Source organism: Drosophila miranda, assembly GCF_003369915.1.
Source record: "Drosophila miranda strain MSH22 chromosome Y unlocalized genomic scaffold, D.miranda_PacBio2.1 Contig_Y4_pilon, whole genome shotgun sequence".
Lineage (NCBI taxonomy): Eukaryota > Metazoa > Arthropoda > Insecta > Diptera > Drosophilidae > Drosophila > Drosophila miranda.
Genome location: NW_022881636.1, coordinates 67,589 through 93,503, shown reverse-complemented (window position 1 = coordinate 93,503; position 25,915 = coordinate 67,589).

Genomic DNA, 25,915 nt, shown 5'->3' with positions numbered 1-25,915 from the left:
CCAAAACATCGTTGCTCTAGCTCTTTTAGTCTTTGAGCACTAGGCGCTGAAGGGGACGGACAGACGGAAAGACGGACGGACGGACAGACAGACAGGGCTCAATCGACTCGGCTATTGATGCTGATCAAGCATATATATACTTTATGGGGTCGGAAACGATTCCTTCTGGACGTTACACACATCCATTTTCACCACAAATCTAATATACCCCAATACTCATTTTGAGTATCGGGTATAAAAAGCTATAGAGAGAGTTTTCTAAGAATCCGTCGCTAGGTGATAGGTTTCTTAAAGCATTCTTTAGGAGGACTCGCGAAACATAACTACATTTTAGAAGCAATACATTTCCACTGCCGGGAACAGCGGATGTGGGTGATGAATTTTTCCTGACTTCTTGCTCAATGAATTTATATCTGACGTTGCAGGTCAATGAATTTATATCTGACGTTGCTGGTCAGGAAATGAAACGAGGGGGAACGTTGTGAGTTGCTGCGGACACCGCGACTCTACGGTTATACCGATACTAAGTCGGTATGGCTCTCCTCCGGCAGACGCCGCTAATATTAAACGACACGACAAAGAGTGCGTGCGAGAGAGACAGAAAATCAGTCTGAGCGTGACGTCGGGCGCTGCGTAGCCACTGCAAACTGATTTGTTCCTATTGGCTATAAAAATGATCTGATCTGATCCAGATTCAGCAATCTGATAGATATGGTCATTATCTATGATTCTGCGTTTTTAGTTTTCTCGAATGTGCAATATTGTGGATGCAACAGATTTTCGTCTTTTGTGTGGGCGGAAGGGGGTGGGGCGAAATTTTGAGATACACGTTTTATAGTAAGATCTAACAGGAGTGCGGATACCAAATTTGGTTACTCTAGCCTTAATAGTCTCTGAGATTTTTGAATATCCCCAGATTTTCGTCCTTTGCGGGGGCGGAAGGGGGTGTGGCGAAATTTTGAAACAAACTCGTCTCGGTCCGATATATTAGGAGTGTGAATACCAAATTTGGTTGCTCTAGCTTTTGTAGTCTCTGATATCTAGGCGCTAATGTTTTACACTAAGCAAAGCCGCCTATGCTACGTGTGTGTTAGAGAGAGACAGGGCGAGAAAAAATGAAATTGTTTTCTTGATGCTGGCTATAATAATAATACGATCCAATTCAGATTCGGCAATCTGATAGATATGGTCATTATCTATGATTCTGCGTTTTTGGTTTTCTCATATCTTTAAAATTGTGGATGCCACAGATTTTCGTCCTTTGTGGGGGCGGAAGTGGGCGGGGCGAAGTTTTGAAATATTTTTGTAGCAGTGACATATCACAGAAGTCTGGATCCAAAACATCGTTGCTCTAGCTCTTATAGTCTTTGAGCACTAGGCGCTAATAGGGACGGACAGACGGACAGACGGACGGACGGACGGACGGACGGACGGACAGACGGACAGACAGAAAGGGCTCAATCGACTCGGCTATTGATGCTGATCAAGAATATATATACTTTATGGGGTCGGAAACGATTCCTTCTGGACGTTACACACATCCATTTTCACCACAAATCTAATATACCCCAATACTCATTTTGAGTATCGGGTATAAAAAGCTATAGAGAGAGTTTTCTAAGAATCCGTCGCTAGGTGATAGGTTTCTTAAAGCATTCTTTAGGAGGTCTCGCGAAACATAACTACATTTTAGAAGCAATACATTTCCACTGCCGGGAACAGCGGATGTGGGTGATGAATTTTTCCTGACTTCTTGCTCAATGAATTTATATCTGACGTTGCAGGTCAATGAATTTATATCTGACGTTGCTGGTCAGGAAATGAAACGAGGGGGAACGTTGTGAGTTGCTGCGGACACCGCAACTCTACGGTTATACCCGATACTAAGTCAGTATGGCCCTCCTCCGGCAGACGCCGCTAATATTAAACGACACGACAAAGAGTGCGTGCGAGAGAGACAGAAAATCAGTCTGAGCGTGACGTCGGGCGCTGCGTAGCCACTGCAAATTGATTTGTTCCTATTGGCTATAAAAATAATCTGATCTGATCCAGATTCAGCAATCTGATAGATATGGTCATTATCTATGATTCTGCGTTTTTGGTTTTCTCATATCTTTAAAATTGTGGATGCCACAGATTTTCGTCCTTTGTGGGGGCGGAAGTGGGCGGGGCGAAGTTTTGAAATATTTTTGTAGCAGCGACATATCACAGAAGTCTGGATCCAAAACATCGTTGCTCTAGCTCTTATAGTTCTTGAGCACTAGGCGCTGAAGGGGACGGACAGACGGACAGACGGACGGACGGACAGACAGACAGGGCTCAATGGACTCGGCTATTGATGCTGATCAAGCATATATATACTTTATGGGGTCGGAAACGATTCCTTCTGGACGTTACACACATCCAATTTCACCACAAATCTAATATACCCCAATACTCATTTTGAGTATCGGGTATAAAAAGCTATAGAGAGAGTTTTCTAAGAATCCGTCGCTAGGTGATAGGTTTCTTAAAGCATTCTTTAGGAGGTCTCGCGAAACATAACTACATTTTAGAAGCAATACATTTCCACTGCCGGGAACAGCGGATGTGGGTGATGAATTTTTCCTGACTTCTTGCTCAATGAATTTATATCTGACGTTGCAGGTCAATGAATTTATATCTGACGTTGCTGGTCAGGAAATGAAACGAGGGGGAACGTTGTGAGTTGCTGCGGACACCGCAACTCTACGGTTATACCCGATACTAAGTCAGTATGGCTCTCCTCCGGCAGACGCCGCTAATATTAAACGACACGACAAAGAGTGCGTGCGAGAGAGACAGAAAATCAGTCTGAGCGTGACGTCGGGCGCTGCGTAGCCACTGCAAATTGATTTGTTCCTATTGGCTATAAAAATAATCTGATCTGATCCAGATTCAGCAATCTGATAGATATGGTCATTATCTATGATTCTGCGTTTTTGGTTTTCTCATATCTTTAAAATTGTGGATGCCACAGATTTTCGTCCTTTGTGGGGGCGGAAGTGGGCGGGGCGAAGTTTTAATATATTTTTGTAGCAGTGACATATCACAGAAGTCTGGATCCAAAACATCGTTGCTCTAGCTCTTATAGTCTTTGAGCAGTAGGCGCTAATAGGGACGGACAGACGGACAGACGGACGGACGGACGGACGGACGGACAGACGGACAGACAGAAAGGGCTCAATCGACTCGGCTATTGATGCTGATCAAGAATATATATACTTTATGGGGTCGGAAACGATTCCTTCTGGACGTTACACACATCCATTTTCACCACAAATCTAATATACCCCAATACTCATTTTGAGTATCGGGTATAAAAAGCTATAGAGAGAGTTTTCTAAGAATCCGTCGCTAGGTGAAAGGTTTCTTAAAGCATTCTTTAGGAGGGCTCGCGAAACATAACTACATTTTAGAAGCAATACATTTCCACTGCCGGGAACAGCGGATGTGGGTGATGAATTTTTCCTGACTTCTTGCTCAATGAATTTATATCTGACGTTGCAGGTCAATTAATTTATATCTGACGTTGCTGGTCAGGAAATGAAACGAGGGGAAACGTTGTGAGTTGCTGCGGACACCGCAACTCTACGGTTATACCCGATACTAAGTCAGTATGGCTCTCCTCCGGCAGACGCCGCTAATATTAAACGACACGACAAAGAGTGCGTGCGAGAGAGACAGAATATCAGTCTGAGCGTGACGTCGGGCGCTGCGTAGCCACTGCAAATTGATTTGTTCCTATTGGCTATAAAAATGATCTGATCTGATCCAGATTCAGCAATCTGATAGATATGGTCATTATCTATGATTCTGCGTTTTTGGTTTTCTCATATCTTTAAAATTGTGGATGCCACAGATTTTCGTCTTTTGTGGGGGCGGAAGTGGGCGGGGCGAAGTTTTAAAATATTTTTGTAGCAGTGACATATCACAGAAGTCTGGATCCAAAACATCGTTGCTCTAGCTCTTATAGTCTTTGAGCAGTAGGCGCTAATAGGGACGGACAGACGGACAGACGGACGGACGGACGGACAGACGGACAGACAGAAAGGGCTCAATCGACTCGGCTATTGATGCTGATCAAGAATATATATACTTTATGGGGTCGGAAACGATTCCTTCTGGACGTTACACACATCCATTTTCACCACAAATCTAATATACCCCAATACTCATTTTGAGTATCGGGTATAAAAAGCTATAGAGAGAGTTTTCTAAGAATCCGTCGCTAGGTGAAAGGTTTCTTAAAGCATTCTTTAGGAGGTCTCGCGAAACATAACTACATTTTAGAAGCAATACATTTCCACTGCCGGGAACAGCGGATGTGGGTGATGACTTTTTCCTGACTTCTTGCTCAATGAATTTATATCTGACGTTGCAGGTCAATGAATTTATATCTGACGTTGCTGGTCAGGAAATGAAACGAGGGGATACGTTGTGGGTTGCTGCGGACACCGCAACTCTACGGTTATACCCGATACTAAGTCAGTATGGCCCTCCTCCGGCAGACGCCGCTAATATTAAACGACACGACAAAGAGTGCGTGCGAGAGAGACAGAAAATCAGTCTGAGCGTGACGTCGGGCGCTGCGTAGCCACTGCAAATTGATTTGTTCCTATTGGCTATAAAAATAATCTGATCTGATCCAGATTCAGCAATCTGATAGATATGGTCATTATCTATGATTCTGCGTTTTTGGTTTTCTCATATCTTTAAAATTGTGGATGCCACAGATTTTCGTCCTTTGTGGGGGCGGAAGTGGGCAACGCGAAGCTTTGAAATATTTTTGTAGCAGTGACATATCACAGAAGTCTGGATCCAAAACATCGTTGCTCTAGCTCTTATAGTTCTTGAGCACTAGGCGCTGAAGGGGACGGACAGACGGACAGACGGACGGACGGACAGACAGACAGGGCTCAATGGACTCGGCTATTGATGCTGATCAAGCATATATATACTTTATGGGGTCGGAAACGATTCCTTCTGGACGTTACACACATCCATTTTCACCACAAATCTAATATACCCCAATACTCATTTTGAGTATCGGGTATAAAAAGCTATAGAGAGAGTTTTCTAAGAATCCGTCGCTAGGTGAAAGGTTTCTTAAAGCATTCTTTAGGAGGTCTCGCGAAACATAACAACACTTTAGAAGCAATACATTTCCACTGCCGGGAACAGCGGATGTGGGTGATGAATTTTTCCTGACTTCTTGCTCAATGAATTTATATCTGACGTTGCTGGTCAGGAAATGAAACGAGGGGAAACGTTGTGAGTTGCTGCGGACACCGCACCTCTACGGTTATACCCGATACTAAGTCAGTATGGCCCTCCCCCGGCAGACGCCGCTAATATTAAACGACACGACAAAGAGTGCGTGCGAGAGAGACAGAAAATCAGTCTGAGCGTGACGTCGGGCGCTGCGTAGCCACTGCAAATTGATTTGTTCCTATTGGCTATAAAAATAATCTGATCTGATCCAGATTCAGCAATCTGATAGATATGGTCATTATCTATGATTCTGCGTTTTTGGTTTTCTCATATCTTTAAAATTGTGGATGCCACAGATTTTCGTCCTTTGTGGGGGCGGAAGTGGGCGGGGCGAAGTTTTGAAATATACTTGTAGCAGTGACATATCACAGAAGTCTGGATCCAAAACATCGTTGCTCTAGCTCTTATAGTTCTTGAGCACTAGGCGCTGAAGGGGACGGACAGACGGACAGACGGACGGACGGACAGACAGACAGGGCTCAATGGACTCGGCTATTGATGCTGATCAAGCATATATATACTTTATGGGGTCGGAAACGATTCCTTCTGGACGTTACACACATCCAATTTCACCACAAATCTAATATACCCCAATACTCATTTTGAGTATCGGGTATAAAAAGCTATAGAGAGAGTTTTCTAAGAATCCGTCGCTAGGTGATAGGTTTCTTAAAGCATTCTTTAGGAGGTCTCGCGAAACATAACTACATTTTAGAAGCAATACATTTCCACTGCCGGGAACAGCGGATGTGGGTGATGAATTTTTCCTGACTTCTTGCTCAATGAATTTATATCTGACGTTGCAGGTCAATGAATTTATATCTGACGTTGCTGGTCAGGAAATGAAACGAGGGGGAACGTTGTGAGTTGCTGCGGACACCGCAACTCTACGGTTATACCCGATACTAAGTCAGTATGGCTCTCCTCCGGCAGACGCCGCTAATATTAAACGACACGACAAAGAGTGCGTGCGAGAGAGACAGAAAATCAGTCTGAGCGTGACGTCGGGCGCTGCGTATCCACTGCAAATTGATTTGTTCCTATTGGCTATAAAAATAATCTGATCTGATCCAGATTCAGCAATCTGATAGATATGGTCATTATCTATGATTCTGCGTTTTTGGTTTTCTCATATCTTTAAAATTGTGGATGCCACAGATTTTCGTCCTTTGTGGGGGCGGAAGTGGGCGGGGCGAAGTTTTAAAATATTTTTGTAGCAGTGACATATCACAGAAGTCTGGATCCAAAACATCGTTGCTCTAGCTCTTATAGTCTTTGAGCAGTAGGCGCTAATAGGGACGGACAGACGGACAGACGGACGGACGGACGGACGGACGGACAGACGGACAGACAGAAAGGGCTCAATCGACTCGGCTATTGATGCTGATCAAGAATATATATACTTTATGGGGTCGGAAACGATTCCTTCTGGACGTTACACACATCCATTTTCACCACAAATCTAATATACCCCAATACTCATTTTGAGTATCGGGTATAAAAAGCTATAGAGAGAGTTTTCTAAGAATCCGTCGCTAGGTGAAAGGTTTCTTAAAGCATTCTTTAGGAGGTCTCGCGAAACATAACAACACTTTAGAAGCAATACATTTCCACTGCCGGGAACAGCGGATGTGGGTGATGAATTTTTCCTGACTTCTTGCTCAATGAATTTATATCTGACGTTGCTGGTCAGGAAATGAAACGAGGGGAAACGTTGGGAGTTGCTGCGGACACCGCAACTCTACGGTTATACCCGATACTAAGTCAGTATGGCTCTCCTCCGGCAGACGCCGCTAATATTAAACGACACGACAAAGAGTGCGTGCGAGAGAGACAGAAAATCAGTCTGAGCGTGACGTCGGGCGCTGCGTAGCCGCTGCAAATTGATTTGTTCCTATTGGCTATAAAAATAATCTGATCTGATCCAGATTCAGCAATCTGATAGATATGGTCATTATCTATGATTCTGCGTTTTTGGTTTTCTCATATCTTTAAAATTGTGGATGCCACAGATTTTCGTCTTTTGTGGGGGCGGAAGTGGGCGGGGCGAAGTTTTGAAATATTTTTGTAGCAGTGACATATCACAGAAGTCTGGATCCAAAACATCGTTGCTCTAGCTCTTATAGTCTTTGAGCACTAGGCGCTAATAGGGACGGACAGACGGACAGACGGACGGACGGACGGACGGACAGACGGACAGACAGAAAGTGCTCAATCGACTCGGCTATTGATGCTGATCAAGAATATATATACTTTATGGGGTCGGAAACGATTCCTTCTGGACGTTACACACATCCATTTTCACCACAAATCTAATATACCCCAATACTCATTTTGAGTATCGGGTATAAAAAGCTATAGAGAGAGTTTTCTAAGAATCCGTCGCTAGGTGATAGGTTTCTTAAAGCATTCTTTAGGAGGTCTCGCGAAACATAACTACATTTTAGAAGCAATACATTTCCACTGCCGGAACAGCGGATGTGGGTGATGAATTTTTCCTGACTTCTTGCTCAATGAATTTATATCTGACGTTGCAGGTCAATGAATTTATATCTGACGTTGCTGGTCAGGAAATGAAACGAGGGGGAACGTTGTGAGTTGCTGCGGACACCGCAACTCTACGGTTATACCCGATACTAAGTCAGTATGTCTCTCCTCCGGCAGACGCCGCTAATATTAAACGACACGACAAAGAGTGCGTGCGAGAGAGACAGAAAATCAGTCTGAGCGTGACGTCGGGCGCTGCGTAGCCACTGCAAATTGATTTGTTCCTATTGGCTATAAAAATGATCTGATCTGATCCAGATTCAGCAATCTGATAGATATGGTCATTATCTATGATTCTGCGTTTTTGGTTTTCTCATATCTTTAAAATTGTGGATGCCACAGATTTTCGTCCTTTGTGGGGGCGGAAGTGGGCGGGGCGAAGTTTTGAAATATTTTTGTAGCAGTGACATATCACAGAAGTCTGGATCTAGCTCTTATAGTCTTTGAGCACTAGGCGCTAATAGGGACGGACAGACGGACAGACGGACGGACGGACGGACGGACGGACGGACGGACAGACGGACAGACAGAAAGGGCTCAATCGACTCGGCTATTGATGCTGATCAAGAATATATATACTTTATGGGGTCGGAAACGATTCCTTCTGGACGTTACACACATCCATTTTCACCACAAATCTAATATACCCCAATACTCATTTTGAGTATCGGGTATAAAAAGCTATAGAGAGAGTTTTCTAAGAATCCGTCGCTAGGTGAAAGGTTTCTTAAAGCATTCTTTAGGAGGTCTCGCGAAACATAACAACACTTTAGAAGCAATACATTTCCACTGCCGGAACAGCGGATGTGGGTGATGAATTTTTCCTGACTTCTTGCTCAATGAATTTATATCTGACGTTGCTGGTCAGGAAATGAAACGAGGGGAAACGTTGTGAGTTGCTGCGGACACCGCAACTCTAGGGTTATACCCGATACTAAGTCAGTATGGCTCTCCTCCGGCAGACGCCGCTAATATTAAACGACACGACAAAGAGTGCGTGCGAGAGAGACAGAAAATCAGTCTGAGCGTGACGTCGGGCGCTGCGTAGCCGCTGCAAATTGATTTGTTCCTATTGGCTATAAAAATAATCTGATCTGATCCAGATTCAGCAATCTGATAGATATGGTCATTATCTATGATTCTGCGTTTTTGGTTTTCTCATATCTTTAAAATTGTGGATGCCACAGATTTTCGTCTTTTGTGGGGGCGGAAGTGGGCGGGGCGAAGTTTTGAAATATTTTTGTAGCAGTGACATATCACAGAAGTCTGGATCCAAAACATCGTTGCTCTAGCTCTTATAGTCTTTGAGCACTAGGCGCTAATAGGGACGGACAGACGGACAGACGGACGGACGGACGGACGGACGGACGGACAGACGGACAGACAGAAAGTGCTCAATCGACTCGGCTATTGACGCTGATCAAGAATATATGTACTTTATGGGGTCGGAAACGATTCCTTCTGGACGTTACACACATCCATTTTCACCACAAATCTAATATACCCCAATACTCATTTTGAGTATCGGGTATAAAAAGCTATAGAGAGAGTTTTCTAAGAATCCGTCGCTAGGTGATAGGTTTCTTAAAGCATTCTTTAGGAGGGCTCGCGAAACATAACTACATTTTAGAAGCAATACATTTCCACTGCCGGGAACAGCGGATGTGGGTGATGAATTTTTCCTGACTTCTTGCTCAATGAATTTATATCTGACGTTGCAGGTCAATGAATTTATATCTGACGTTGCTGGTCAGGAAATGAAACGAGGGGGAACGTTGTGAGTTGCTGCGGACACCGCAACTCTACGGTTATACCCGATACTAAGTCAGTATGTCTCTCCTCCGGCAGACGCCGCTAATATTAAACGACACGACAAAGAGTGCGTGCGAGAGAGACAGAAAATCAGTCTGAGCGTGACGTCGGGCGCTGCGTAGCCACTGCAAATTGATTTGTTCCTATTGGCTATAAAAATAATCTGATCTGATCCAGATTCAGCAATCTGATAGATATGGTCATTATCTATGATTCTGCGTTTTTGGTTTTCTCATATCTTTAAAATTGTGGATGCCACAGATTTTCGTTCTTTGTGGGGGCGGAAGTGGGCGGGGCGAAGTTTTGAAATATCTTTGTAGCAGTGACATATCACAGAAGTCTGGATCCAAAACATCGTTGCTCTAGCTCTTATAGTTCTTGAGCACTAGGCGCTGAAGGGGACGGACAGACGGACAGACGGACGGACGGACAGACAGACAGGGCTCAATGAACTCGGCTATTGATGCTGATCAAGCATATATATACTTTATGGGGTCGGAAACGATTCCTTCTGGACGTTACACACATCCAATTTCACCACAAATCTAATATACCCCAATACTCATTTTGAGTATCGGGTATAAAAAGCTATAGAGAGAGTTTTCTAAGAATCCGTCGCTAGGTGATAGGTTTCTTAAAGCATTCTTTAGGAGGTCTCGCGAAACATAACTACATTTTAGAAGCAATACATTTCCACTGCCGGGAACAGCGGATGTGGGTGATGAATTTTTCCTGACTTCTTGCTCAATGAATTTATATCTGACGTTGCAGGTCAATGAATTTATATCTGACGTTGCTGGTCAGGAAATGAAACGAGGGGGAACGTTGTGAGTTGCTGCGGACACCGCAACTCTACGGTTATACCCGATACTAAGTCAGTATGGCTCTCCTCCGGCAGACGCCGCTAATATTAAACGACACGACAAAGAGTGCGTGCGAGAGAGACAGAAAATCAGTCTGAGCGTGACGTCGGGCGCTGCGTAGCCACTGCAAATTGATTTGTTCCTATTGGCTATAAAAATAATCTGATCTGATCCAGATTCAGCAATCTGATAGATATGGTCATTATCTATGATTCTGCGTTTTTGGTTTTCTCATATCTTTAAAATTGTGGATGCCACAGATTTTCGTCCTTTGTGGGGGCGGAAGTGGGCGGGGCGAAGTTTTGAAATATTTTTGTAGCAGTGACATATCACAGAAGTCTGGATCCAAAACATCGTTGCTCTAGCTCTTATAGTCTTTGAGCACTAGGCGCTAATAGGGACGGACAGACGGACAGACGGACGGACGGACGGACGGACGGACGGACAGACGGACAGACAGACAGGGCTCAATCGACTCGGCTATTGATGCTGATCAAGAATATATATACTTTATGAGGTCGGAAACGATTCCTTCTGGACGTTACACACATCCATTTTCACCACAAATCTAATATACCCCAATACTCATTTTGAGTATCGGGTATAAAAAGCTATAGAGAGAGTTTTCTAAGAATCCGTCGCTAGGTGATAGGTTTCTTAAAGCATTCTTTAGGAGGTCTCGCGAAACATAACTACATTTTAGAAGCAATACATTTCCACTGCCGGGAACAGCGGATGTGGGTGATGAATTTTTCCTGACTTCTTGCTCAATGAATTTATATCTGACGTTGCAGGTCAATGAATTTATATCTGACGTTGCTGGTCAGGAAATGAAACGAGGGGGAACGTTGTGAGTTGCTGCGGACACCGCAACTCTACGGTTATACCCGATACTAAGTCAGTATGGCTCTCCTCCGGCAGACGCCGCTAATATTAAACGACACGACAAAGAGTGCGTGCGAGAGAGACAGAAAATCAGTCTGAGCGTGACGTCGGGCGCTGCGTAGCCACTGCAAACTGATTTGTTCCTATTGGCTATAAAAATGATCTGATCTGATCCAGATTCAGCAATCTGATAGATATGGTCATTATCTATGATTCTGCGTTTTTAGTTTTCTCGAATGTGCAATATTGTGGATGCAACAGATTTTCGTTCTTTGTGTGGGCGGAAGGGGTGGGGCGAAATTTTGAGATACACGTTTTATAATAAGATCTAACAGGAGTGCGGATACCAAATTTGGTTACTCTTGCCTTAATAGTCTCTGAGATTTTTGAATATCCCCAGATTTTCGTCCTTTGCGGGGGCGGAAGGGGGTGTGGCGAAATTTTGAAACAAACTCGTCTCGGTCCGATATATTAGGAGTGTGAATACCAAATTTGGTTGCTCTAGCTTTTGTAGTCTCTGATATCTAGGCGCTAATGTTTTACACTAAGCAAAGCCGCCTATGCTACGTGTGTGTTAGAGAGAGACAGGGCGAGAAAAAATGAAATTGTTTTCTTGATGCTGGCTATAATAATATTACGATCCAATTCAGATTCCGCAGTCTTAAAGATATGGTCATTCTCTACAACACTACGTTTTTGGTTTTCTCATATCTTTAAAATTGTGGATGCCTCAGATTTTCGTCCTTTGTGGGAGCGGAAGTGGGCGGGGCGAAGTTTTGAAATATTTTTGTAGCAGTGACATATCACAGAAGTCTGGATCCAAAACATCGTTGCTCTAGCTTTTATAGTTCTTGAGCACTAGGCGCTGAAGGGGACGGACAGACGGACAGACGGACGGACGGACAGACAGACAGGGCTCAATGGACTCGGCTATTAATGATGATCAAGCATATATATACTTTATGGGGTCGGAAACGATTCCTTCTGGACGTTACACACATCCATTTTCACCACAAATCTAATATACCCCAATACTCATTTTGAGTATCGGGTATAAAAAGCTATAGAGAGAGTTTTCTAAGAATCCGTCGCTAGGTGATAGGTTTCTTAAAGCATTCTTTAGGAGGTCTCGCGAAACATAACTACATTTTAGAAGCAATACATTTCCACTGCCGGGAACAGCGGATGTGGGTGATGAATTTTTCCTGACTTCTTGCTCAATGAATTTATATCTGACGTTGCAGGTCAATGAATTTATATCTGACGTTGCTGGTCAGGAAATGAAACGAGGGGAACGTTGTGAGTTGCTACGGACACCGCAACTCTACGCTTATACCCGATACTAAGTCAGTATGGCTCTCCTCCGGCAGACGCCGCTAATATTAAACGACACGACAAAGAGTGCGTGCGAGAGAGACAGAAAATCAGTCTGAGCGTGACGTCGGGCGCTGCGTAGCCACTGCAAATTGATTTGTTCCTATTGGCTATAAAAATAATCTGATCTGATCCAGATTCAGCAATCTGATAGATATGGTCATTATCTATGATTCTGCGTTTTTGGTTTTCTCATATCTTTAAAATTGTGGATGCCACAGATTTTCGTCCTTTGTGGGGGCGGAAGTGGGCGGGGCGAAGTTTTGAAATATTTTTGTAGCAGTGACATATCACAGAAGTCTGGATCCAAAACATCGTTGCTCTAGCTTTTATAGTCTTTGAGCACTAGGCGCTAATAGGGACGGACAGACGGACAGACAGAAAGGGCTCAATCGACTCGGCTATTGATGCTGATCAAGAATATATATACTTTATGGGGTCGGAAACGATTCCTTCTGGACGTTACACACATCCATTTTCACCACAAATCTAATATACCCCAATACTCATTTTGAGTATCGGGTATAAAAAGCTATAGAGAGAGATTTCTAAGAATCCGTCGCTAGGTGATAGGTTTCTTAAAGCATTCTTTAGGAGGTCTCGCGAAACATAACTACATTTTAGAAGCAATACATTTCCACTGCCGGGAACAGCGGATGTGGGTGATGAATTTTTCCTGACTTCTTGCTCAATGAATTTATATCTGACGTTGCAGGTCAATGAATTTATATGTGACGTTGCTGGTCAGGAAATGAAACGAGGGGAAACGTTGTGAGTTGCTACGGACATCGCAACTCTACGGTTATACCCGATACTAAGTCAGTATGGCTCTCCTCCGGCAGACGCCGCTAATATTAAACGACACGACAAAGAGTGCGTGCGAGAGAGACAGAAAATCAGTCTGAGCGTGACGTCGGGCGCTGCGTAGCCACTGCAAATTGATTTGTTCCTATTGGCTATAAAAATAATCTGATCTGATCCAGATTCAGCAATCTGATAGATATGGTCATTATCTATGATTCTGCGTTTTTGGTTTTCTCATATCTTTAAAATTGTGGATGCCACAGATTTTCGTCCTTTGTGGGGGCGGAAGTGGGCGGGGCGAAGTTTTGAAATATTTTTGTAGCAGTGACATATCACAGAAGTCTGGATCCAAAACATCGTTGCTCTAGCTCTTATAGTCTTTGAGCACTAGGCGCTAATAGGGACGGACAGACGGACAGACGGACGGACGGACGGACGGACGGACGGACAGACGGACAGACAGAAAGTGCTCAATCGACTCGGCTATTGATGCTGATCAAGAATATATATACTTTATGGGGTCGGAAACGATTCCTTCTGGACGTTACACACATCCATTTTCACCACAAATCTAATATACCCCAATACTCATTTTGAGTATCGGGTATAAAAAGCTATAGAGAGAGTTTTCTAAGAATCCGTCGCTAGGTGATAGGTTTCTTAAAGCATTCTTTAGGAGGTTTCGCGAAACATAACTACATTTAAGAAGCAATAAATTTCCACGGCCGGGAACAGCTGATGTGGGTGATGAATTTTTCCTGACTTCTTGCTCAATGAATTTATATCTGACGTTGCAGGTCAATGAATTTATATCTGACGTTGCTGGTCAGGAAATGAAACGAGGGGAAACGTTGTGAGTTGCTACGGACACCGCAACTCTACGGTTATACCCGATACTAAGTCAGTATGTCTCTCCTCCGGCAGACGCCGCTAATATTAAACGACACGACAAAGAGTGCGTGCGAGAGAGACAGAAAATCAGTCTGAGCGTGACGTCGGGCGCTGCGTAGCCACTGCAAATTGATTTGTTCCTATTGGCTATAAAAATAATCTGATCTGATCCAGATTCAGCAATCTGATAGATATGGTCATTATCTATGATTCTGCGTTTTTGGTTTTCTCATATCTTTAAAATTGTGGATGCCACAGATTTTCGTCCTTTGTGGGGGCGGAAGTGGGCGGGGCGAAGTTTTGAAATATTTTTGTAGCAGTGACATATCACAGAAGTCTGGATCCAAAACATCGTTGCTCTAGCTTTTATAGTTCTTGAGCACTAGGCGCTGAAGGGGACGGACAGACGGACAGACGGACGGACGGACAGACAGACAGGGCTCAATGGACTCGGCTATTGATGCTGATCAAGCATATATATACTTTATGGGGTCGGAAACGATTCCTTCTGGACGTTACACACATCCATTTTCACCACAAATCTAATATACCCCAATACTCATTTTGAGTATCGGGTATAAAAAGCTATAGAGAGAGTTTTCTAAGAATCCGTCGCTAGGTGATAGGTTTCTTAAAGCATTCTTTAGGAGGTCTCGCGAAACATAACTACATTTTAGAAGCAATACATTTCCACTGCCGGGAACAGCGGATGTGGGTGATGAATTTTTCCTGACTTCTTGCTCAATGAATTTATATCTGACGTTGCAGGTCAATGAATTTACGGACGGACGGACGGACGGACGGACAGACAGACAGGGCTCAATGGACTCGGCTATTAATGCTGATCAAGCATATATATACTTTATGGGGTCGGAAACGATTCCTTCTGGACGTTACACACATCCATTTTCACCACAAATCTAATATACCCCAATACTCATTTTGAGTATCGGGTATAAAAAGCTATAGAGAGAGTTTTCTAAGAATCCGTCGCTAGGTGATAGGTTTCTTAAAGCATTCTTTAGGAGGTCTCGCGAAACATAACTACATTTAAGAAGCAATACATTTCCACTGCCGGGAACAGCTGATGTGGGTGATGAATTTTTCCTGACTTCTTGCTCAATGAATTTATATCTGACGTTGCAGGTCAATGAATTTATATCTGACGTTGCTGATAAGGAAATGAAACGAGGGGGAACGTTGTGAGTTGCTGCGGACACCGCAACTCTACGGTTATACCCGATACTAAGTCAGTATGGCTCTCCTCCGGCAGACGCCGCTAATATTAAACGACACGACAAAGAGTGCGTGCGAGAGAGACAGAAAATCAATCTGAGCGTGACGTCGGGCGCTGCGTAGCCACTGCAAACTGATTTGTTCCTATTGGCTATAAAAATGATCTGATCTGATCCAGATTCAGCAATCTGATAGATATGGTCATTATCTATGATTCTGCGCTTTTAGTTTTCTCGAATGTGCAATATTGTGGATGCAACAGATTTTCGTTCTTTGTGTGGGCGGAAGGGGGTGGGGCGAAATTTTGAGATACACGTTTTATAGTTAGATCTAACAGGAGTGCGGATACCAAATTTGGTTACTCTAGCCTTAATAGTCTCTGAGATTTTTGAATATCCCCAGATTTTCGTCCTTTGCGGGGGCGGAAGGGGGTGTGGCGAAATTTTGAAACAAACTCGTCTCGGTCCGATATATTAGGAGTGTGAATACCAAATTTGGTTGCTCTAGCTTTTGTAGTCTCTGATATCTAGGCGCTAATGTTTTACACTAAGCAAAGCCGCCTATGCTACGTGTGTGTTAGAGAGAGACAGGGCGAGAAAAAATGAAATTGTTTTCTTGATGCTGGCTATAATAATAATACGATCCAATTCAGATTCTGCAGTCTTAAAGATATGGTCATTCTCTACAACACTACGTGTTTGGTTTTCTCATATCTTTAAAATTGTGGATGCCTCAGATTTTCGTCCTTTGTGGGAGCGGAAGTGGGCGGGGCGAAGTTTTGAAATATTTTTGTAGCAGTGACATATCACAGAAGTCTGGATCCAAAACATCGTTGCTCTAGCTTTTATAGTTCTTGAGCACTAGGCGCTGAAGGGGACGGACAGACGGACAGACGGACGGACGGACAGACAGACAGGGCTCAATGGACTCGGCTATTGATGCTGATCAAGCATATATATACTTTATGGGGTCGGAAACGATTCCTTCTGGACGTTACACACATCCATTTTCACCACAAATCTAATATACCCCAATACTCATTTTGAGTATCGGGTATAAAAAGCTATAGAGAGAGTTTTCTAAGAATCCGTCGCTAGGTGATAGGTTTCTTAAAGCATTCTTTAGGAGGTCTCGCGAAACATAACTACATTTTAGAAGCAATACATTTCCACTGCCGGGAACAGCGGATGTGGGTGATGAATTTTTCCTGACTTCTTGCTCAATGAATTTATATCTGACGTTGCAGGTCAATGAATTTATATCTGACGTTGCTGGTCAGGAAATGAAACGAGGGGGAACGTTGTGAGTTGCTACGGACACCGCAACTCTACGGTTATACCCGATACTAAGTCAGTATGTCTCTCCTCCGGCAGACGCCGCTAATATTAAACGACACGACAAAGAGTGCGTGCGAGAGAGACAGAAAATCAGTCTGAGCGTGACGTCGGGCGCTGCGTAGCCACTGCAAATTGATTTGTTCCTATTGGCTATAAAAATAATCTGATCTGATCCAGATTCAGCAATCTGATAGATATGGTCATTATCTATGATTCTGCGTTTTTGGTTTTCTCATATCTTTAAAATTGTGGATGCCACAGATTTTCGTCCTTTGTGGGGGCGGAAGTGGGCGGGACGAAGTTTTGAAATATTTTTGTAGCAGTGACATATCACAGAAGTCTGGATCCAAAACATCGTTGCTCTAGCTTTTATAGTCTTTGAGCACTAGGCGCTAATAGGGACGGACAGACGGACAGACAGAAAGGGCTCAATCGACTCGGCTATTGATGCTGATCAAGAATATATATACTTTATGGGGTCGGAAACGATTCCTTCTGGACGTTACACACATCCATTTTCACCACAAATCTAATATACCCCAATACTCATTTTGAGTATCGGGTATAAAAAGCTATAGAGAGAGTTTTCTAAGAATCCGTCGCTAGGTGATAGGTTTCTTAAAGCATTCTTTAGGAGGTCTCGCGAAACATAACTACATTTTAGAAGCAATACATTTCCACTGCCGGGAACAGCGGATGTGGGTGATGAATTTTTCCTGACTTCTTGCTCAATGAATTTATATCTGACGTTGCAGGTCAATGAATTTATATCTGACGTTGCTGGTCAGGAAATGAAACGAGGGGAAACGTTGTGAGTTGCTACGGACACCGCAACTCTACGGTTATACCCGATACTAAGTCAGTATGGCTCTCCTCCGGCAGACGCCGCTAATATTAAACGTCACGACAAAAAGTGCGTGCGAGAGAGACAGAAAATCAGTCTGAGCGTGACGTCGGGCGCTGCGTAGCCACTGCAAATTGATTTGTTCCTATTGGCTATAAAAATAATCTGATCTGATCCAGATTCAGCAATCTGATAGATATGGTCATTATCTATGATTCTGCGTTTTTGGTTTTCTCATATCTTTAAAATTGTGGATGCCACAGATTTTCGTCCCTTGTGGGGGCGGAAGTGGGCGGGGCGAAGTTTTGAAATATTTTTGTAGCAGTGACATATCACAGAAGTCTGGATCCAAAACATCGTTGCTCTAGCTCTTATAGTCTTTGAGCACTAGGCGCTAATAGGGACGGACAGACGGACAGACGGACGGACGGACGGACGGACGGACGGACAGACGGACAGACAGAAAGTGCTCAATCGACTCGGCTATTGATGCTGATCAAGAATATATATACTTTATGGGGTCGGAAACGATTCTTCTGGACGTTACACACATCCATTTTCACCACAAATCTAATATACCCCAATACTCATTTTGAGTATCGGGTATAAAAAGCTATAGAGAGAGTTTTCTAAGAATCCGTCGCTAGGTGATAGGTTTCTTAAAGCATTCTTTAGGAGGTCTCGCGAAACATAACTACATTTTAGAAGCAATACATTTCCACTGCCGGGAACAGCGGATGTGGGTAATGAATTTTTCCTGACTTCTTGCTCAATGAATTTATATCTGACGTTGCAGGACAATGAATTTATATCTGACGTTGCTGGTCAGGAAATGAAACGAGGGGGAACGTTGTGAGTTGCTGCGGACACCGCAACTCTACGGTTATACCCGATACTAAGTCAGTATGGCTCTCCTCCGGCAGACGCCGCTAATATTAAACGACACGACAAAGAGTGCGTGCGAGAGAGACAGAAAATCAGTCTGAGCGTGACGTCGGGCGCTGCGTAGCCACTGCAAATTGATTTGTTCCTATTGGCTATAAAAATGATCTGATCTGATCCAGATTGAGCAATCTGATAGATATGGTCATTATCTATGATTCTGCGCTATTAGTTTTCTCGAATGTGCAATATTGTGGATGCAACAGATTTTCGTTCTTTGTGTGGGCGGAAGGGGGTGGGGCGAATTTTGAGATACACGTTTTATAGTAAGATCTAACAGGAGTGCGGATACCAAATTTGGTTACTCTAGCCTTAATAGTCTCTGAGATTTTTGAATATCCCCAGATTTTCATCCTTTGCGGGGCGGAAGGGGGTGTGGCGAAATTTTGAAACAAACTCGTCTCGGTCCGATATATTAGGAGTGTGGATACCAAATTTGGTTGCTCTAGCTTTTGTAGTCTCTGAGATCTAGGCGCTAATGTTTTACACTAAGCAAAGCCGCCTATGCTACGTGTGTGTTAGAGAGAGACAGGGCGAGAAAAAATGAAATTGTTTTCTTGATGCTGGCTATAATAATAATACGATCCAATTCAGATTCAGCAGTCTTAAAGATATGGTCATTCTCTACAATACTACGTTTTTGGTTTTCCCATATCTTTAAAATTGTGGATGCCACAGATTTTCGTTTTTTGTGGGGGCGGAAGTGGGCGGGGCGAAGTTTTGAAATATATTTGTAGCAGTGACATATAACAAAAGTCTGGATCCAAAACATCGTTGCTCTAGCTCTTTTAGTCTTTGAGCACTAGGCGCTGAAGGGGACGGACAGACGGACAGACGGAAGGACGGACAGACAGACAGGGCTCAATCGACTCGGCTATTGATGCTGATCAAGCATATATATACTTTATGGGGTCGGAAACGATTCCTTCTGGACGTTACACACATCCATTTTCACCACAAATCTAATATACCCCAATACTCATTTTGAGTATCGGGTATAAAAAGCTATAGAGAGAGTTTTCTAAGAATCCGTCGCTAGGTGATAGGTTTCTTAAAGCATTCTTTAGGAGGTCTCGCGAAACATAACTACATTTTAGAAGCAATACATTTCCACTGCCGGGAACAGCGGATGTGGGTGATGAATTTTTCCTGACTTCTTGCTCAATGAATTTATATCTGACGTTGCAGGTCAATGAATTTATATCTGACGTTGCTGGTCAGGAAATGAAACGAGGGGGAACGTTGTGAGTTGCTACGGACACCGCAACTCTACGGTTATACCCGATACTAAGTCAGTATGTCTCTCCTCCGGCAGACGCCGCTAATATTAAACGACACGACAAAGAGTGCGTGCGAGAGAGACAGAAAATCAGTCTGAGCGTGACGTCGGGCGCTGCGTAGCCACTGCAAATTGATTTGTTCCTATTGGCTATAAAAATAATCTGATCTGATCCAGATTCAGCAATCTGATAGATATGGTCATTATCTATGATTCTGCGTTTTTGGTTTTCTCATATTTTTAAAATTGTGGATGCCACAGATTTTCGTCCTTTGTGGGGGCGGAAGTGGGCGGGGCGAAGTTTTGAAATATTTTTGTAGCAGTGACATATCACAGAAGTCTGGATCCAAAACATCGTTGCTCTAGCTCTTATAGTCTTTGAGCACTAGGCGCTAATAGGGACGGACAGACGGACAGACAGAAAGGGCTCAATCGACTCGGCTATTGATGCTGATCAAGAATATATATACTTTATGGGGTCGGAAACGATTCCTTCTGGACGTTACACACATCCATTTTCACCACAAATCTAATATACCCCAATACTCATTTTGAGTATCGGGTATAAAAAGCTATAGAGAGAGTTTTCTAAGAATCCGTCGCTAGGTGATAGGTTTCTTAAAGCATTCTTTAGGAGGTCTCGCGAAACATAACTACATGTTAGAAGCAGTACATTTCCACTGCCGGGAACAGCGGATGTGGGTGATGAATTTTTCCTGACTTCTTGCTCAATGAATTTATATCTGACGTTGCTGGTCAGGAAATGAAACGAGGGGAAACGTTGTGAGTTGCTACGGACACCGCAACTCTACGGTTATACCCGATACTAAGTCAGTATGGCTCTCCTCCGGCAGACGCCGCTAATATTAAACGACACGACAAAGAGTGCGTGCGAGAGAGACAGAAAATCAGTCTGAGCGTGACGTCGGGCGCTGCGTAGCCACTGCAAACTGATTTGTTCCTATTGGCTATAAAAATGATCTGATCTGATCCAGATTCAGCAATCTGATAGATATGGTCATTATCTATGATTCTGCGTTTTTAGTTTTCTCGAATGTGCAATATTGTGGATGCAACAGATTTTCGTCTTTTGTGTGGGCGGAAGGGGGTGGGGCGAAATTTTGAGATACACGTTTTATAGTAAGATCTAACAGGAGTGCGGATACCAAATTTGGTTACTCTAGCCTTAATAGTCTCTGAGATTTTTGAATATCCCCAGATTTTCGTCCTTTGCGGGGGCGGAAGGGGGTGTGGCGAAATTTTGAAACAAACTCGTCTCGGTCCGATATATAAGGAGTGTGAATACCAAATTTGGTTCCTTTAGCTTTTATAGTCTCTGAGAGCTAGGCGCTAATGTTTTACACTAAGCAAAGCCGCCTATGCTACGTGTGTGTTAGAGAGAGACAGGGCGAGAAAAAATGAAATTGTTTTCTTGATGCTGGCTATAATAATATTACGATCCAATTCAGATTCCGCAGTCTTAAAGATATGGTCATTCTCTACAATACTACGTTTTTGGTTTTCTCATATCTTTAAAATTGTGGATGCCACAGATTTTCGTCCTTTGTGGGAGCGGAAGTGGGCGGGGCGAAGTTTTGAAATATTTTTGTAGCAGTGACATATCACAGAAGTCTGGATCCAAAACATCGTTGCTCTAGCTTTTATAGTTCTTGAGCACTAGGCGCTGAAGGGGACGGACAGACGGACAGACGGACAGACGGACGGACGGACAGACAGACAGGGCTCAATGGACTCGGCTATTGATGCTGATCAAGCATAAATATACTTTATGGGGTCGGAAACGATTCCTTCTGGACGTTACACACATCCATTTTCACCACAAATCTAATATACCCAATACTCATTTTGAGTATCGGGTATAAAAAGCTATAGAGAGAGTTTTCTAAGAATCCGTCGCTAGGTGATAGGTTTCTTAAAGCATTCTTTAGGAGGTCTCGCGAAACATAACTACATTTTAGAAGCAATACATTTCCACTGCCGGGAACAGCGGATGTGGGTGATGAATTTTTCCTGACTTCTTGCTCAATGAATTTATATCTGACGTTGCAGGTCAATGAATTTACGGACGGACGGACGGACGGACGGACAGACGGACAGACAGACAGGGCTCAATGGACTCGGCTATTAATGCTGATCAAGCATATATATACTTTATGGGGTCGGAAACGATTCCTTCTGGACGTTACACACATCCATTTTCACCACAAATCTAATATACCCCAATACTCATTTTGAGTATCGGGTATAAAAAGCTATAGAGAGAGTTTTCTAAGAATCCGTCGCTAGGTGATAGGTTTCTTAAAGCATTCTTTAGGAGGTCTCGCGAAACATAACTACATTTTAGAAGCAATACATTTCCACTGCCGGGAACAGCGGATGTGGGTGATGAATTTTTCCTGACTTCTTGCTCAATGAATTTATATCTGACGTTGCTGGTCAGGAAATGAAACGAGGGGAAACGTTGTGAGTTGCTACGGACACCGCAACTCTACGGTTATTACCCGATTACTAAGTCAGTATGGCTCTCCTCCGGCAGACGCCGCTAATATTAAACGACACGACAAAGAGTGCGTGCGAGAGAGACAGAAAATCAGTCTGAGCGTGACGTCGGGCGCTGCGTAGCCACTGCAAATTGATTTGTTCCTATTGGCTATAAAAATGATCTGATCTGATCCAGATTCAGCAATCTGATAGATATGGTCATTATCTATGATTCTGCGTTTTTTGTTTTCTCATATCTTTAAAATTGTGGATGCCACAGATTTTCGTTCTTTGTGGGGCGGAAGTGGCGGCGCGAAGTTTTGAAATATTTTTGTAGCAGTGACATATCACAGAAGTCTGGATCCAAACATCGTTGCTCTAGCTTTTAAGTTCTTGAGCACTAGGCGCTGAAGGGGACGGACAGACGGACAGACGGACAGACGGACGGACGGACAGACAGACAGGGCTCAATGGACTCGGCTATTGATGCTGATCAAGCATAAAATATACTTTATGGGGTCGGAAACGATTCCTTCTGGACGTTACACACATCCATTTTCACCACAAATCTAATATACCCAAATACTCATTTTAAGTATCGGGTATAAAAAGCTATAGAGAGAGTTTTCTAAGAATCCGTCGCTAGGGTGATAGGTTTCTTAAAGCATTCTTTAGGAGGTCTCGCGAAACATAACTACATTTTAGAAGCAAATACATTTCCACTGCCGGGATCAGCGGATGTGGGTGATGAATTTTTCCTGACTTCTTGCTCAATGAATTTATATCTGACGTTGCAGGTCAATGAATTTACGGACGGACGGACGGACGGACGGACAGACGGACAGACAGACAGGGCTCAATGACTCGGCTATTAATGCTGATCAAGCATATATATTACTTTATGGGGTCGGAAAACGATTCCTTCTTGGACGTTACACACATCCATTTTCACCACAAATCTAAATATACCCCAATACTCATTTTGAGTATCGGGTATAAAAAGCTATAGAGAGAGTTTTCTAAGAATCCGTCGCTAGGTGATAGGTTTCTTAAAGCATTCTTTAGGAGGTCTCGCGAAACATAACTACATTTAAGAAGCAATACATTTCCACTGCCGGGAACAGCTGATGTGGGGTGATGAATTTTTCCTGACTTCTTGCTCAATGAATTTATATCTGACGTTGCAGGTCAATGAATTTATATCTGACGTTGCTGGTCAGGAAATGAAACGAGGGGGAACGTTGTGAGTTGCTGCGGACACCGCAACTCTACGGTTTATACCCGATACTAAGTCAGTATGGCTCTCCTCCGGCAGACGCCGCTAATATTAAACGACACGACAAAGAGTGCGTGCGAGAGAGACAGAAAATCAGTCTGAGCGTGACGTCGGGCGATGCGTAGCCACTGCAAAAATTGATTTGTTCTATTGGCTATAAAAATGATCTGATCTGATCCAGATTCAGCAATCTGATAGATATGGTCATTATCTATGATTCTGCGTTTTTGGTTTTCTCATATCTTTAAAATTGTGGATGCCAAGATTTTCGTTCTTTGTGGGGGGCGGAAGTGGGCGGCGCGAAGTTTTGAAATATTTTTGTAGCAGTGACATATTCACAGAAGTCTGGATCCAAAACATCGTTGCTCTAGCTCTTATAGTCTTTGAGCACTAGGCGCTAATAGGGACGGACAGACGGACAGACGGACGGACGACGGACAGACGGACAGACAGAAAGGGCTCAATCGACTCGGCTATTGATGCTGATCAAGAATATATATACTTTATGGGTCGGAAAACGATTCCTTCTGGACGTTACACACATCCATTTTCACCACAAATCTAATATACCCCAATACTCATTTTGAGTATCGGTATAAAAAGCTATAGAGAGAGTTTTCTAAGAATCCGTCGCTAGGTGATAGGTTTCTTAAAGCATAGGTCTCGCGAAACATAACTACATTTTAGAAGCAATACATTTCCACTGCCGGGAACAGCGGATGTGGATGATGAATTTTTCCTGACTTCTTTCTCAATGAATTTATATCTGACGTTGCAGGTCAATGAATTTATATCTGACGTTGCTGGTCAGGAAATGAAACGAGGGGGAACGTTGTGAGTTGCTGCGGACACCGCAACTCTACGGTTATACCCGATACTAAGTCAGTATGGCTCTCCTCCGGCAGACGCCGCTAATATTAAACGACACGACAAAGAGTGCGTGCGAGAGAGACAGAAAATCAGTCTGAGCGTGACGTCGGGCGCTGCGTAGCCACTGCAAATTGATTTGTTCCTATTGGCTATAAAAATTATCTGATCTGATCCAGATTCAGCAATCTGATAGATATGGTCATTATCTATGATTCTGCGCTTTTAGTTTTCTCGAATGTGCAATATTGTGGATGCAACAGATTTTCGTTCTTTGTGTGGGCGGAAGGGGGTGGGGCGAAATTTTGAGATACACGTTTTATAGTAAGATCTAACAGGAGTGCGGATACCAAATTTGGTTACTCTAGCCTTAATAGTCTCTGAGATTTTTGAATATCCCCAGATTTTCATCCTTTGCGGGGGCGGAAGGGGGTGTGGCGAAATTTTGAAACAAACTTGTCTCGGTCCGATATATTAGGAGTGTGGATACCAAATTTGGTTGCTCTAGCTTTTGTAGTCTCTGAGATCTAGGCGCTAATGTTTTACACTAAGCAAAGCCGCCTATGCTACGTGTGTGTTAGAGAGAGACAGGGCGAGAAAAAATGAAATTGTTTTCTTGATGCTGGCTATAATAATAATACGATCCAATTCAGATTCAGCAGTCTTAAAGATATGGTCATTCTCTACAATACTACGTTTTTGGTTTTCCCATATCTTTAAAATTGTGGATGCCACAGATTTTCGTCCTTTGTGGGGGCGGAAGTGGGCGGGGCGAAGTTTTGAAATATTTTTGTAGCAGTGACATATCACAAAAGTCTGGATCCAAAACATCGTTGCTCTAGCTCTTATAGTCTTTGAGCACTAGGCGCTAATAGGGACGGACAGACGGATAGACGGACGGACGGACGGACGGACGGACGGACAGACGGACAGACAGAAAGGGCTCAATCGACTCGGCTATTGATGCTGATCAATCATATATATACTTTATGGGGTCGGAAACGATTCCTTCTGGACGTTACACACATCAATTTTCACCACAAATCTAATATACCCCAATACTCATTTTGAGTATCGGGTATAAAAAGCTATAGAGAGAGTTTTCTAAGAATCCGTCGCTAGGTGATAGGTTTCTTAAAGCATTCTTTAGGAGGTCTCGCGAAA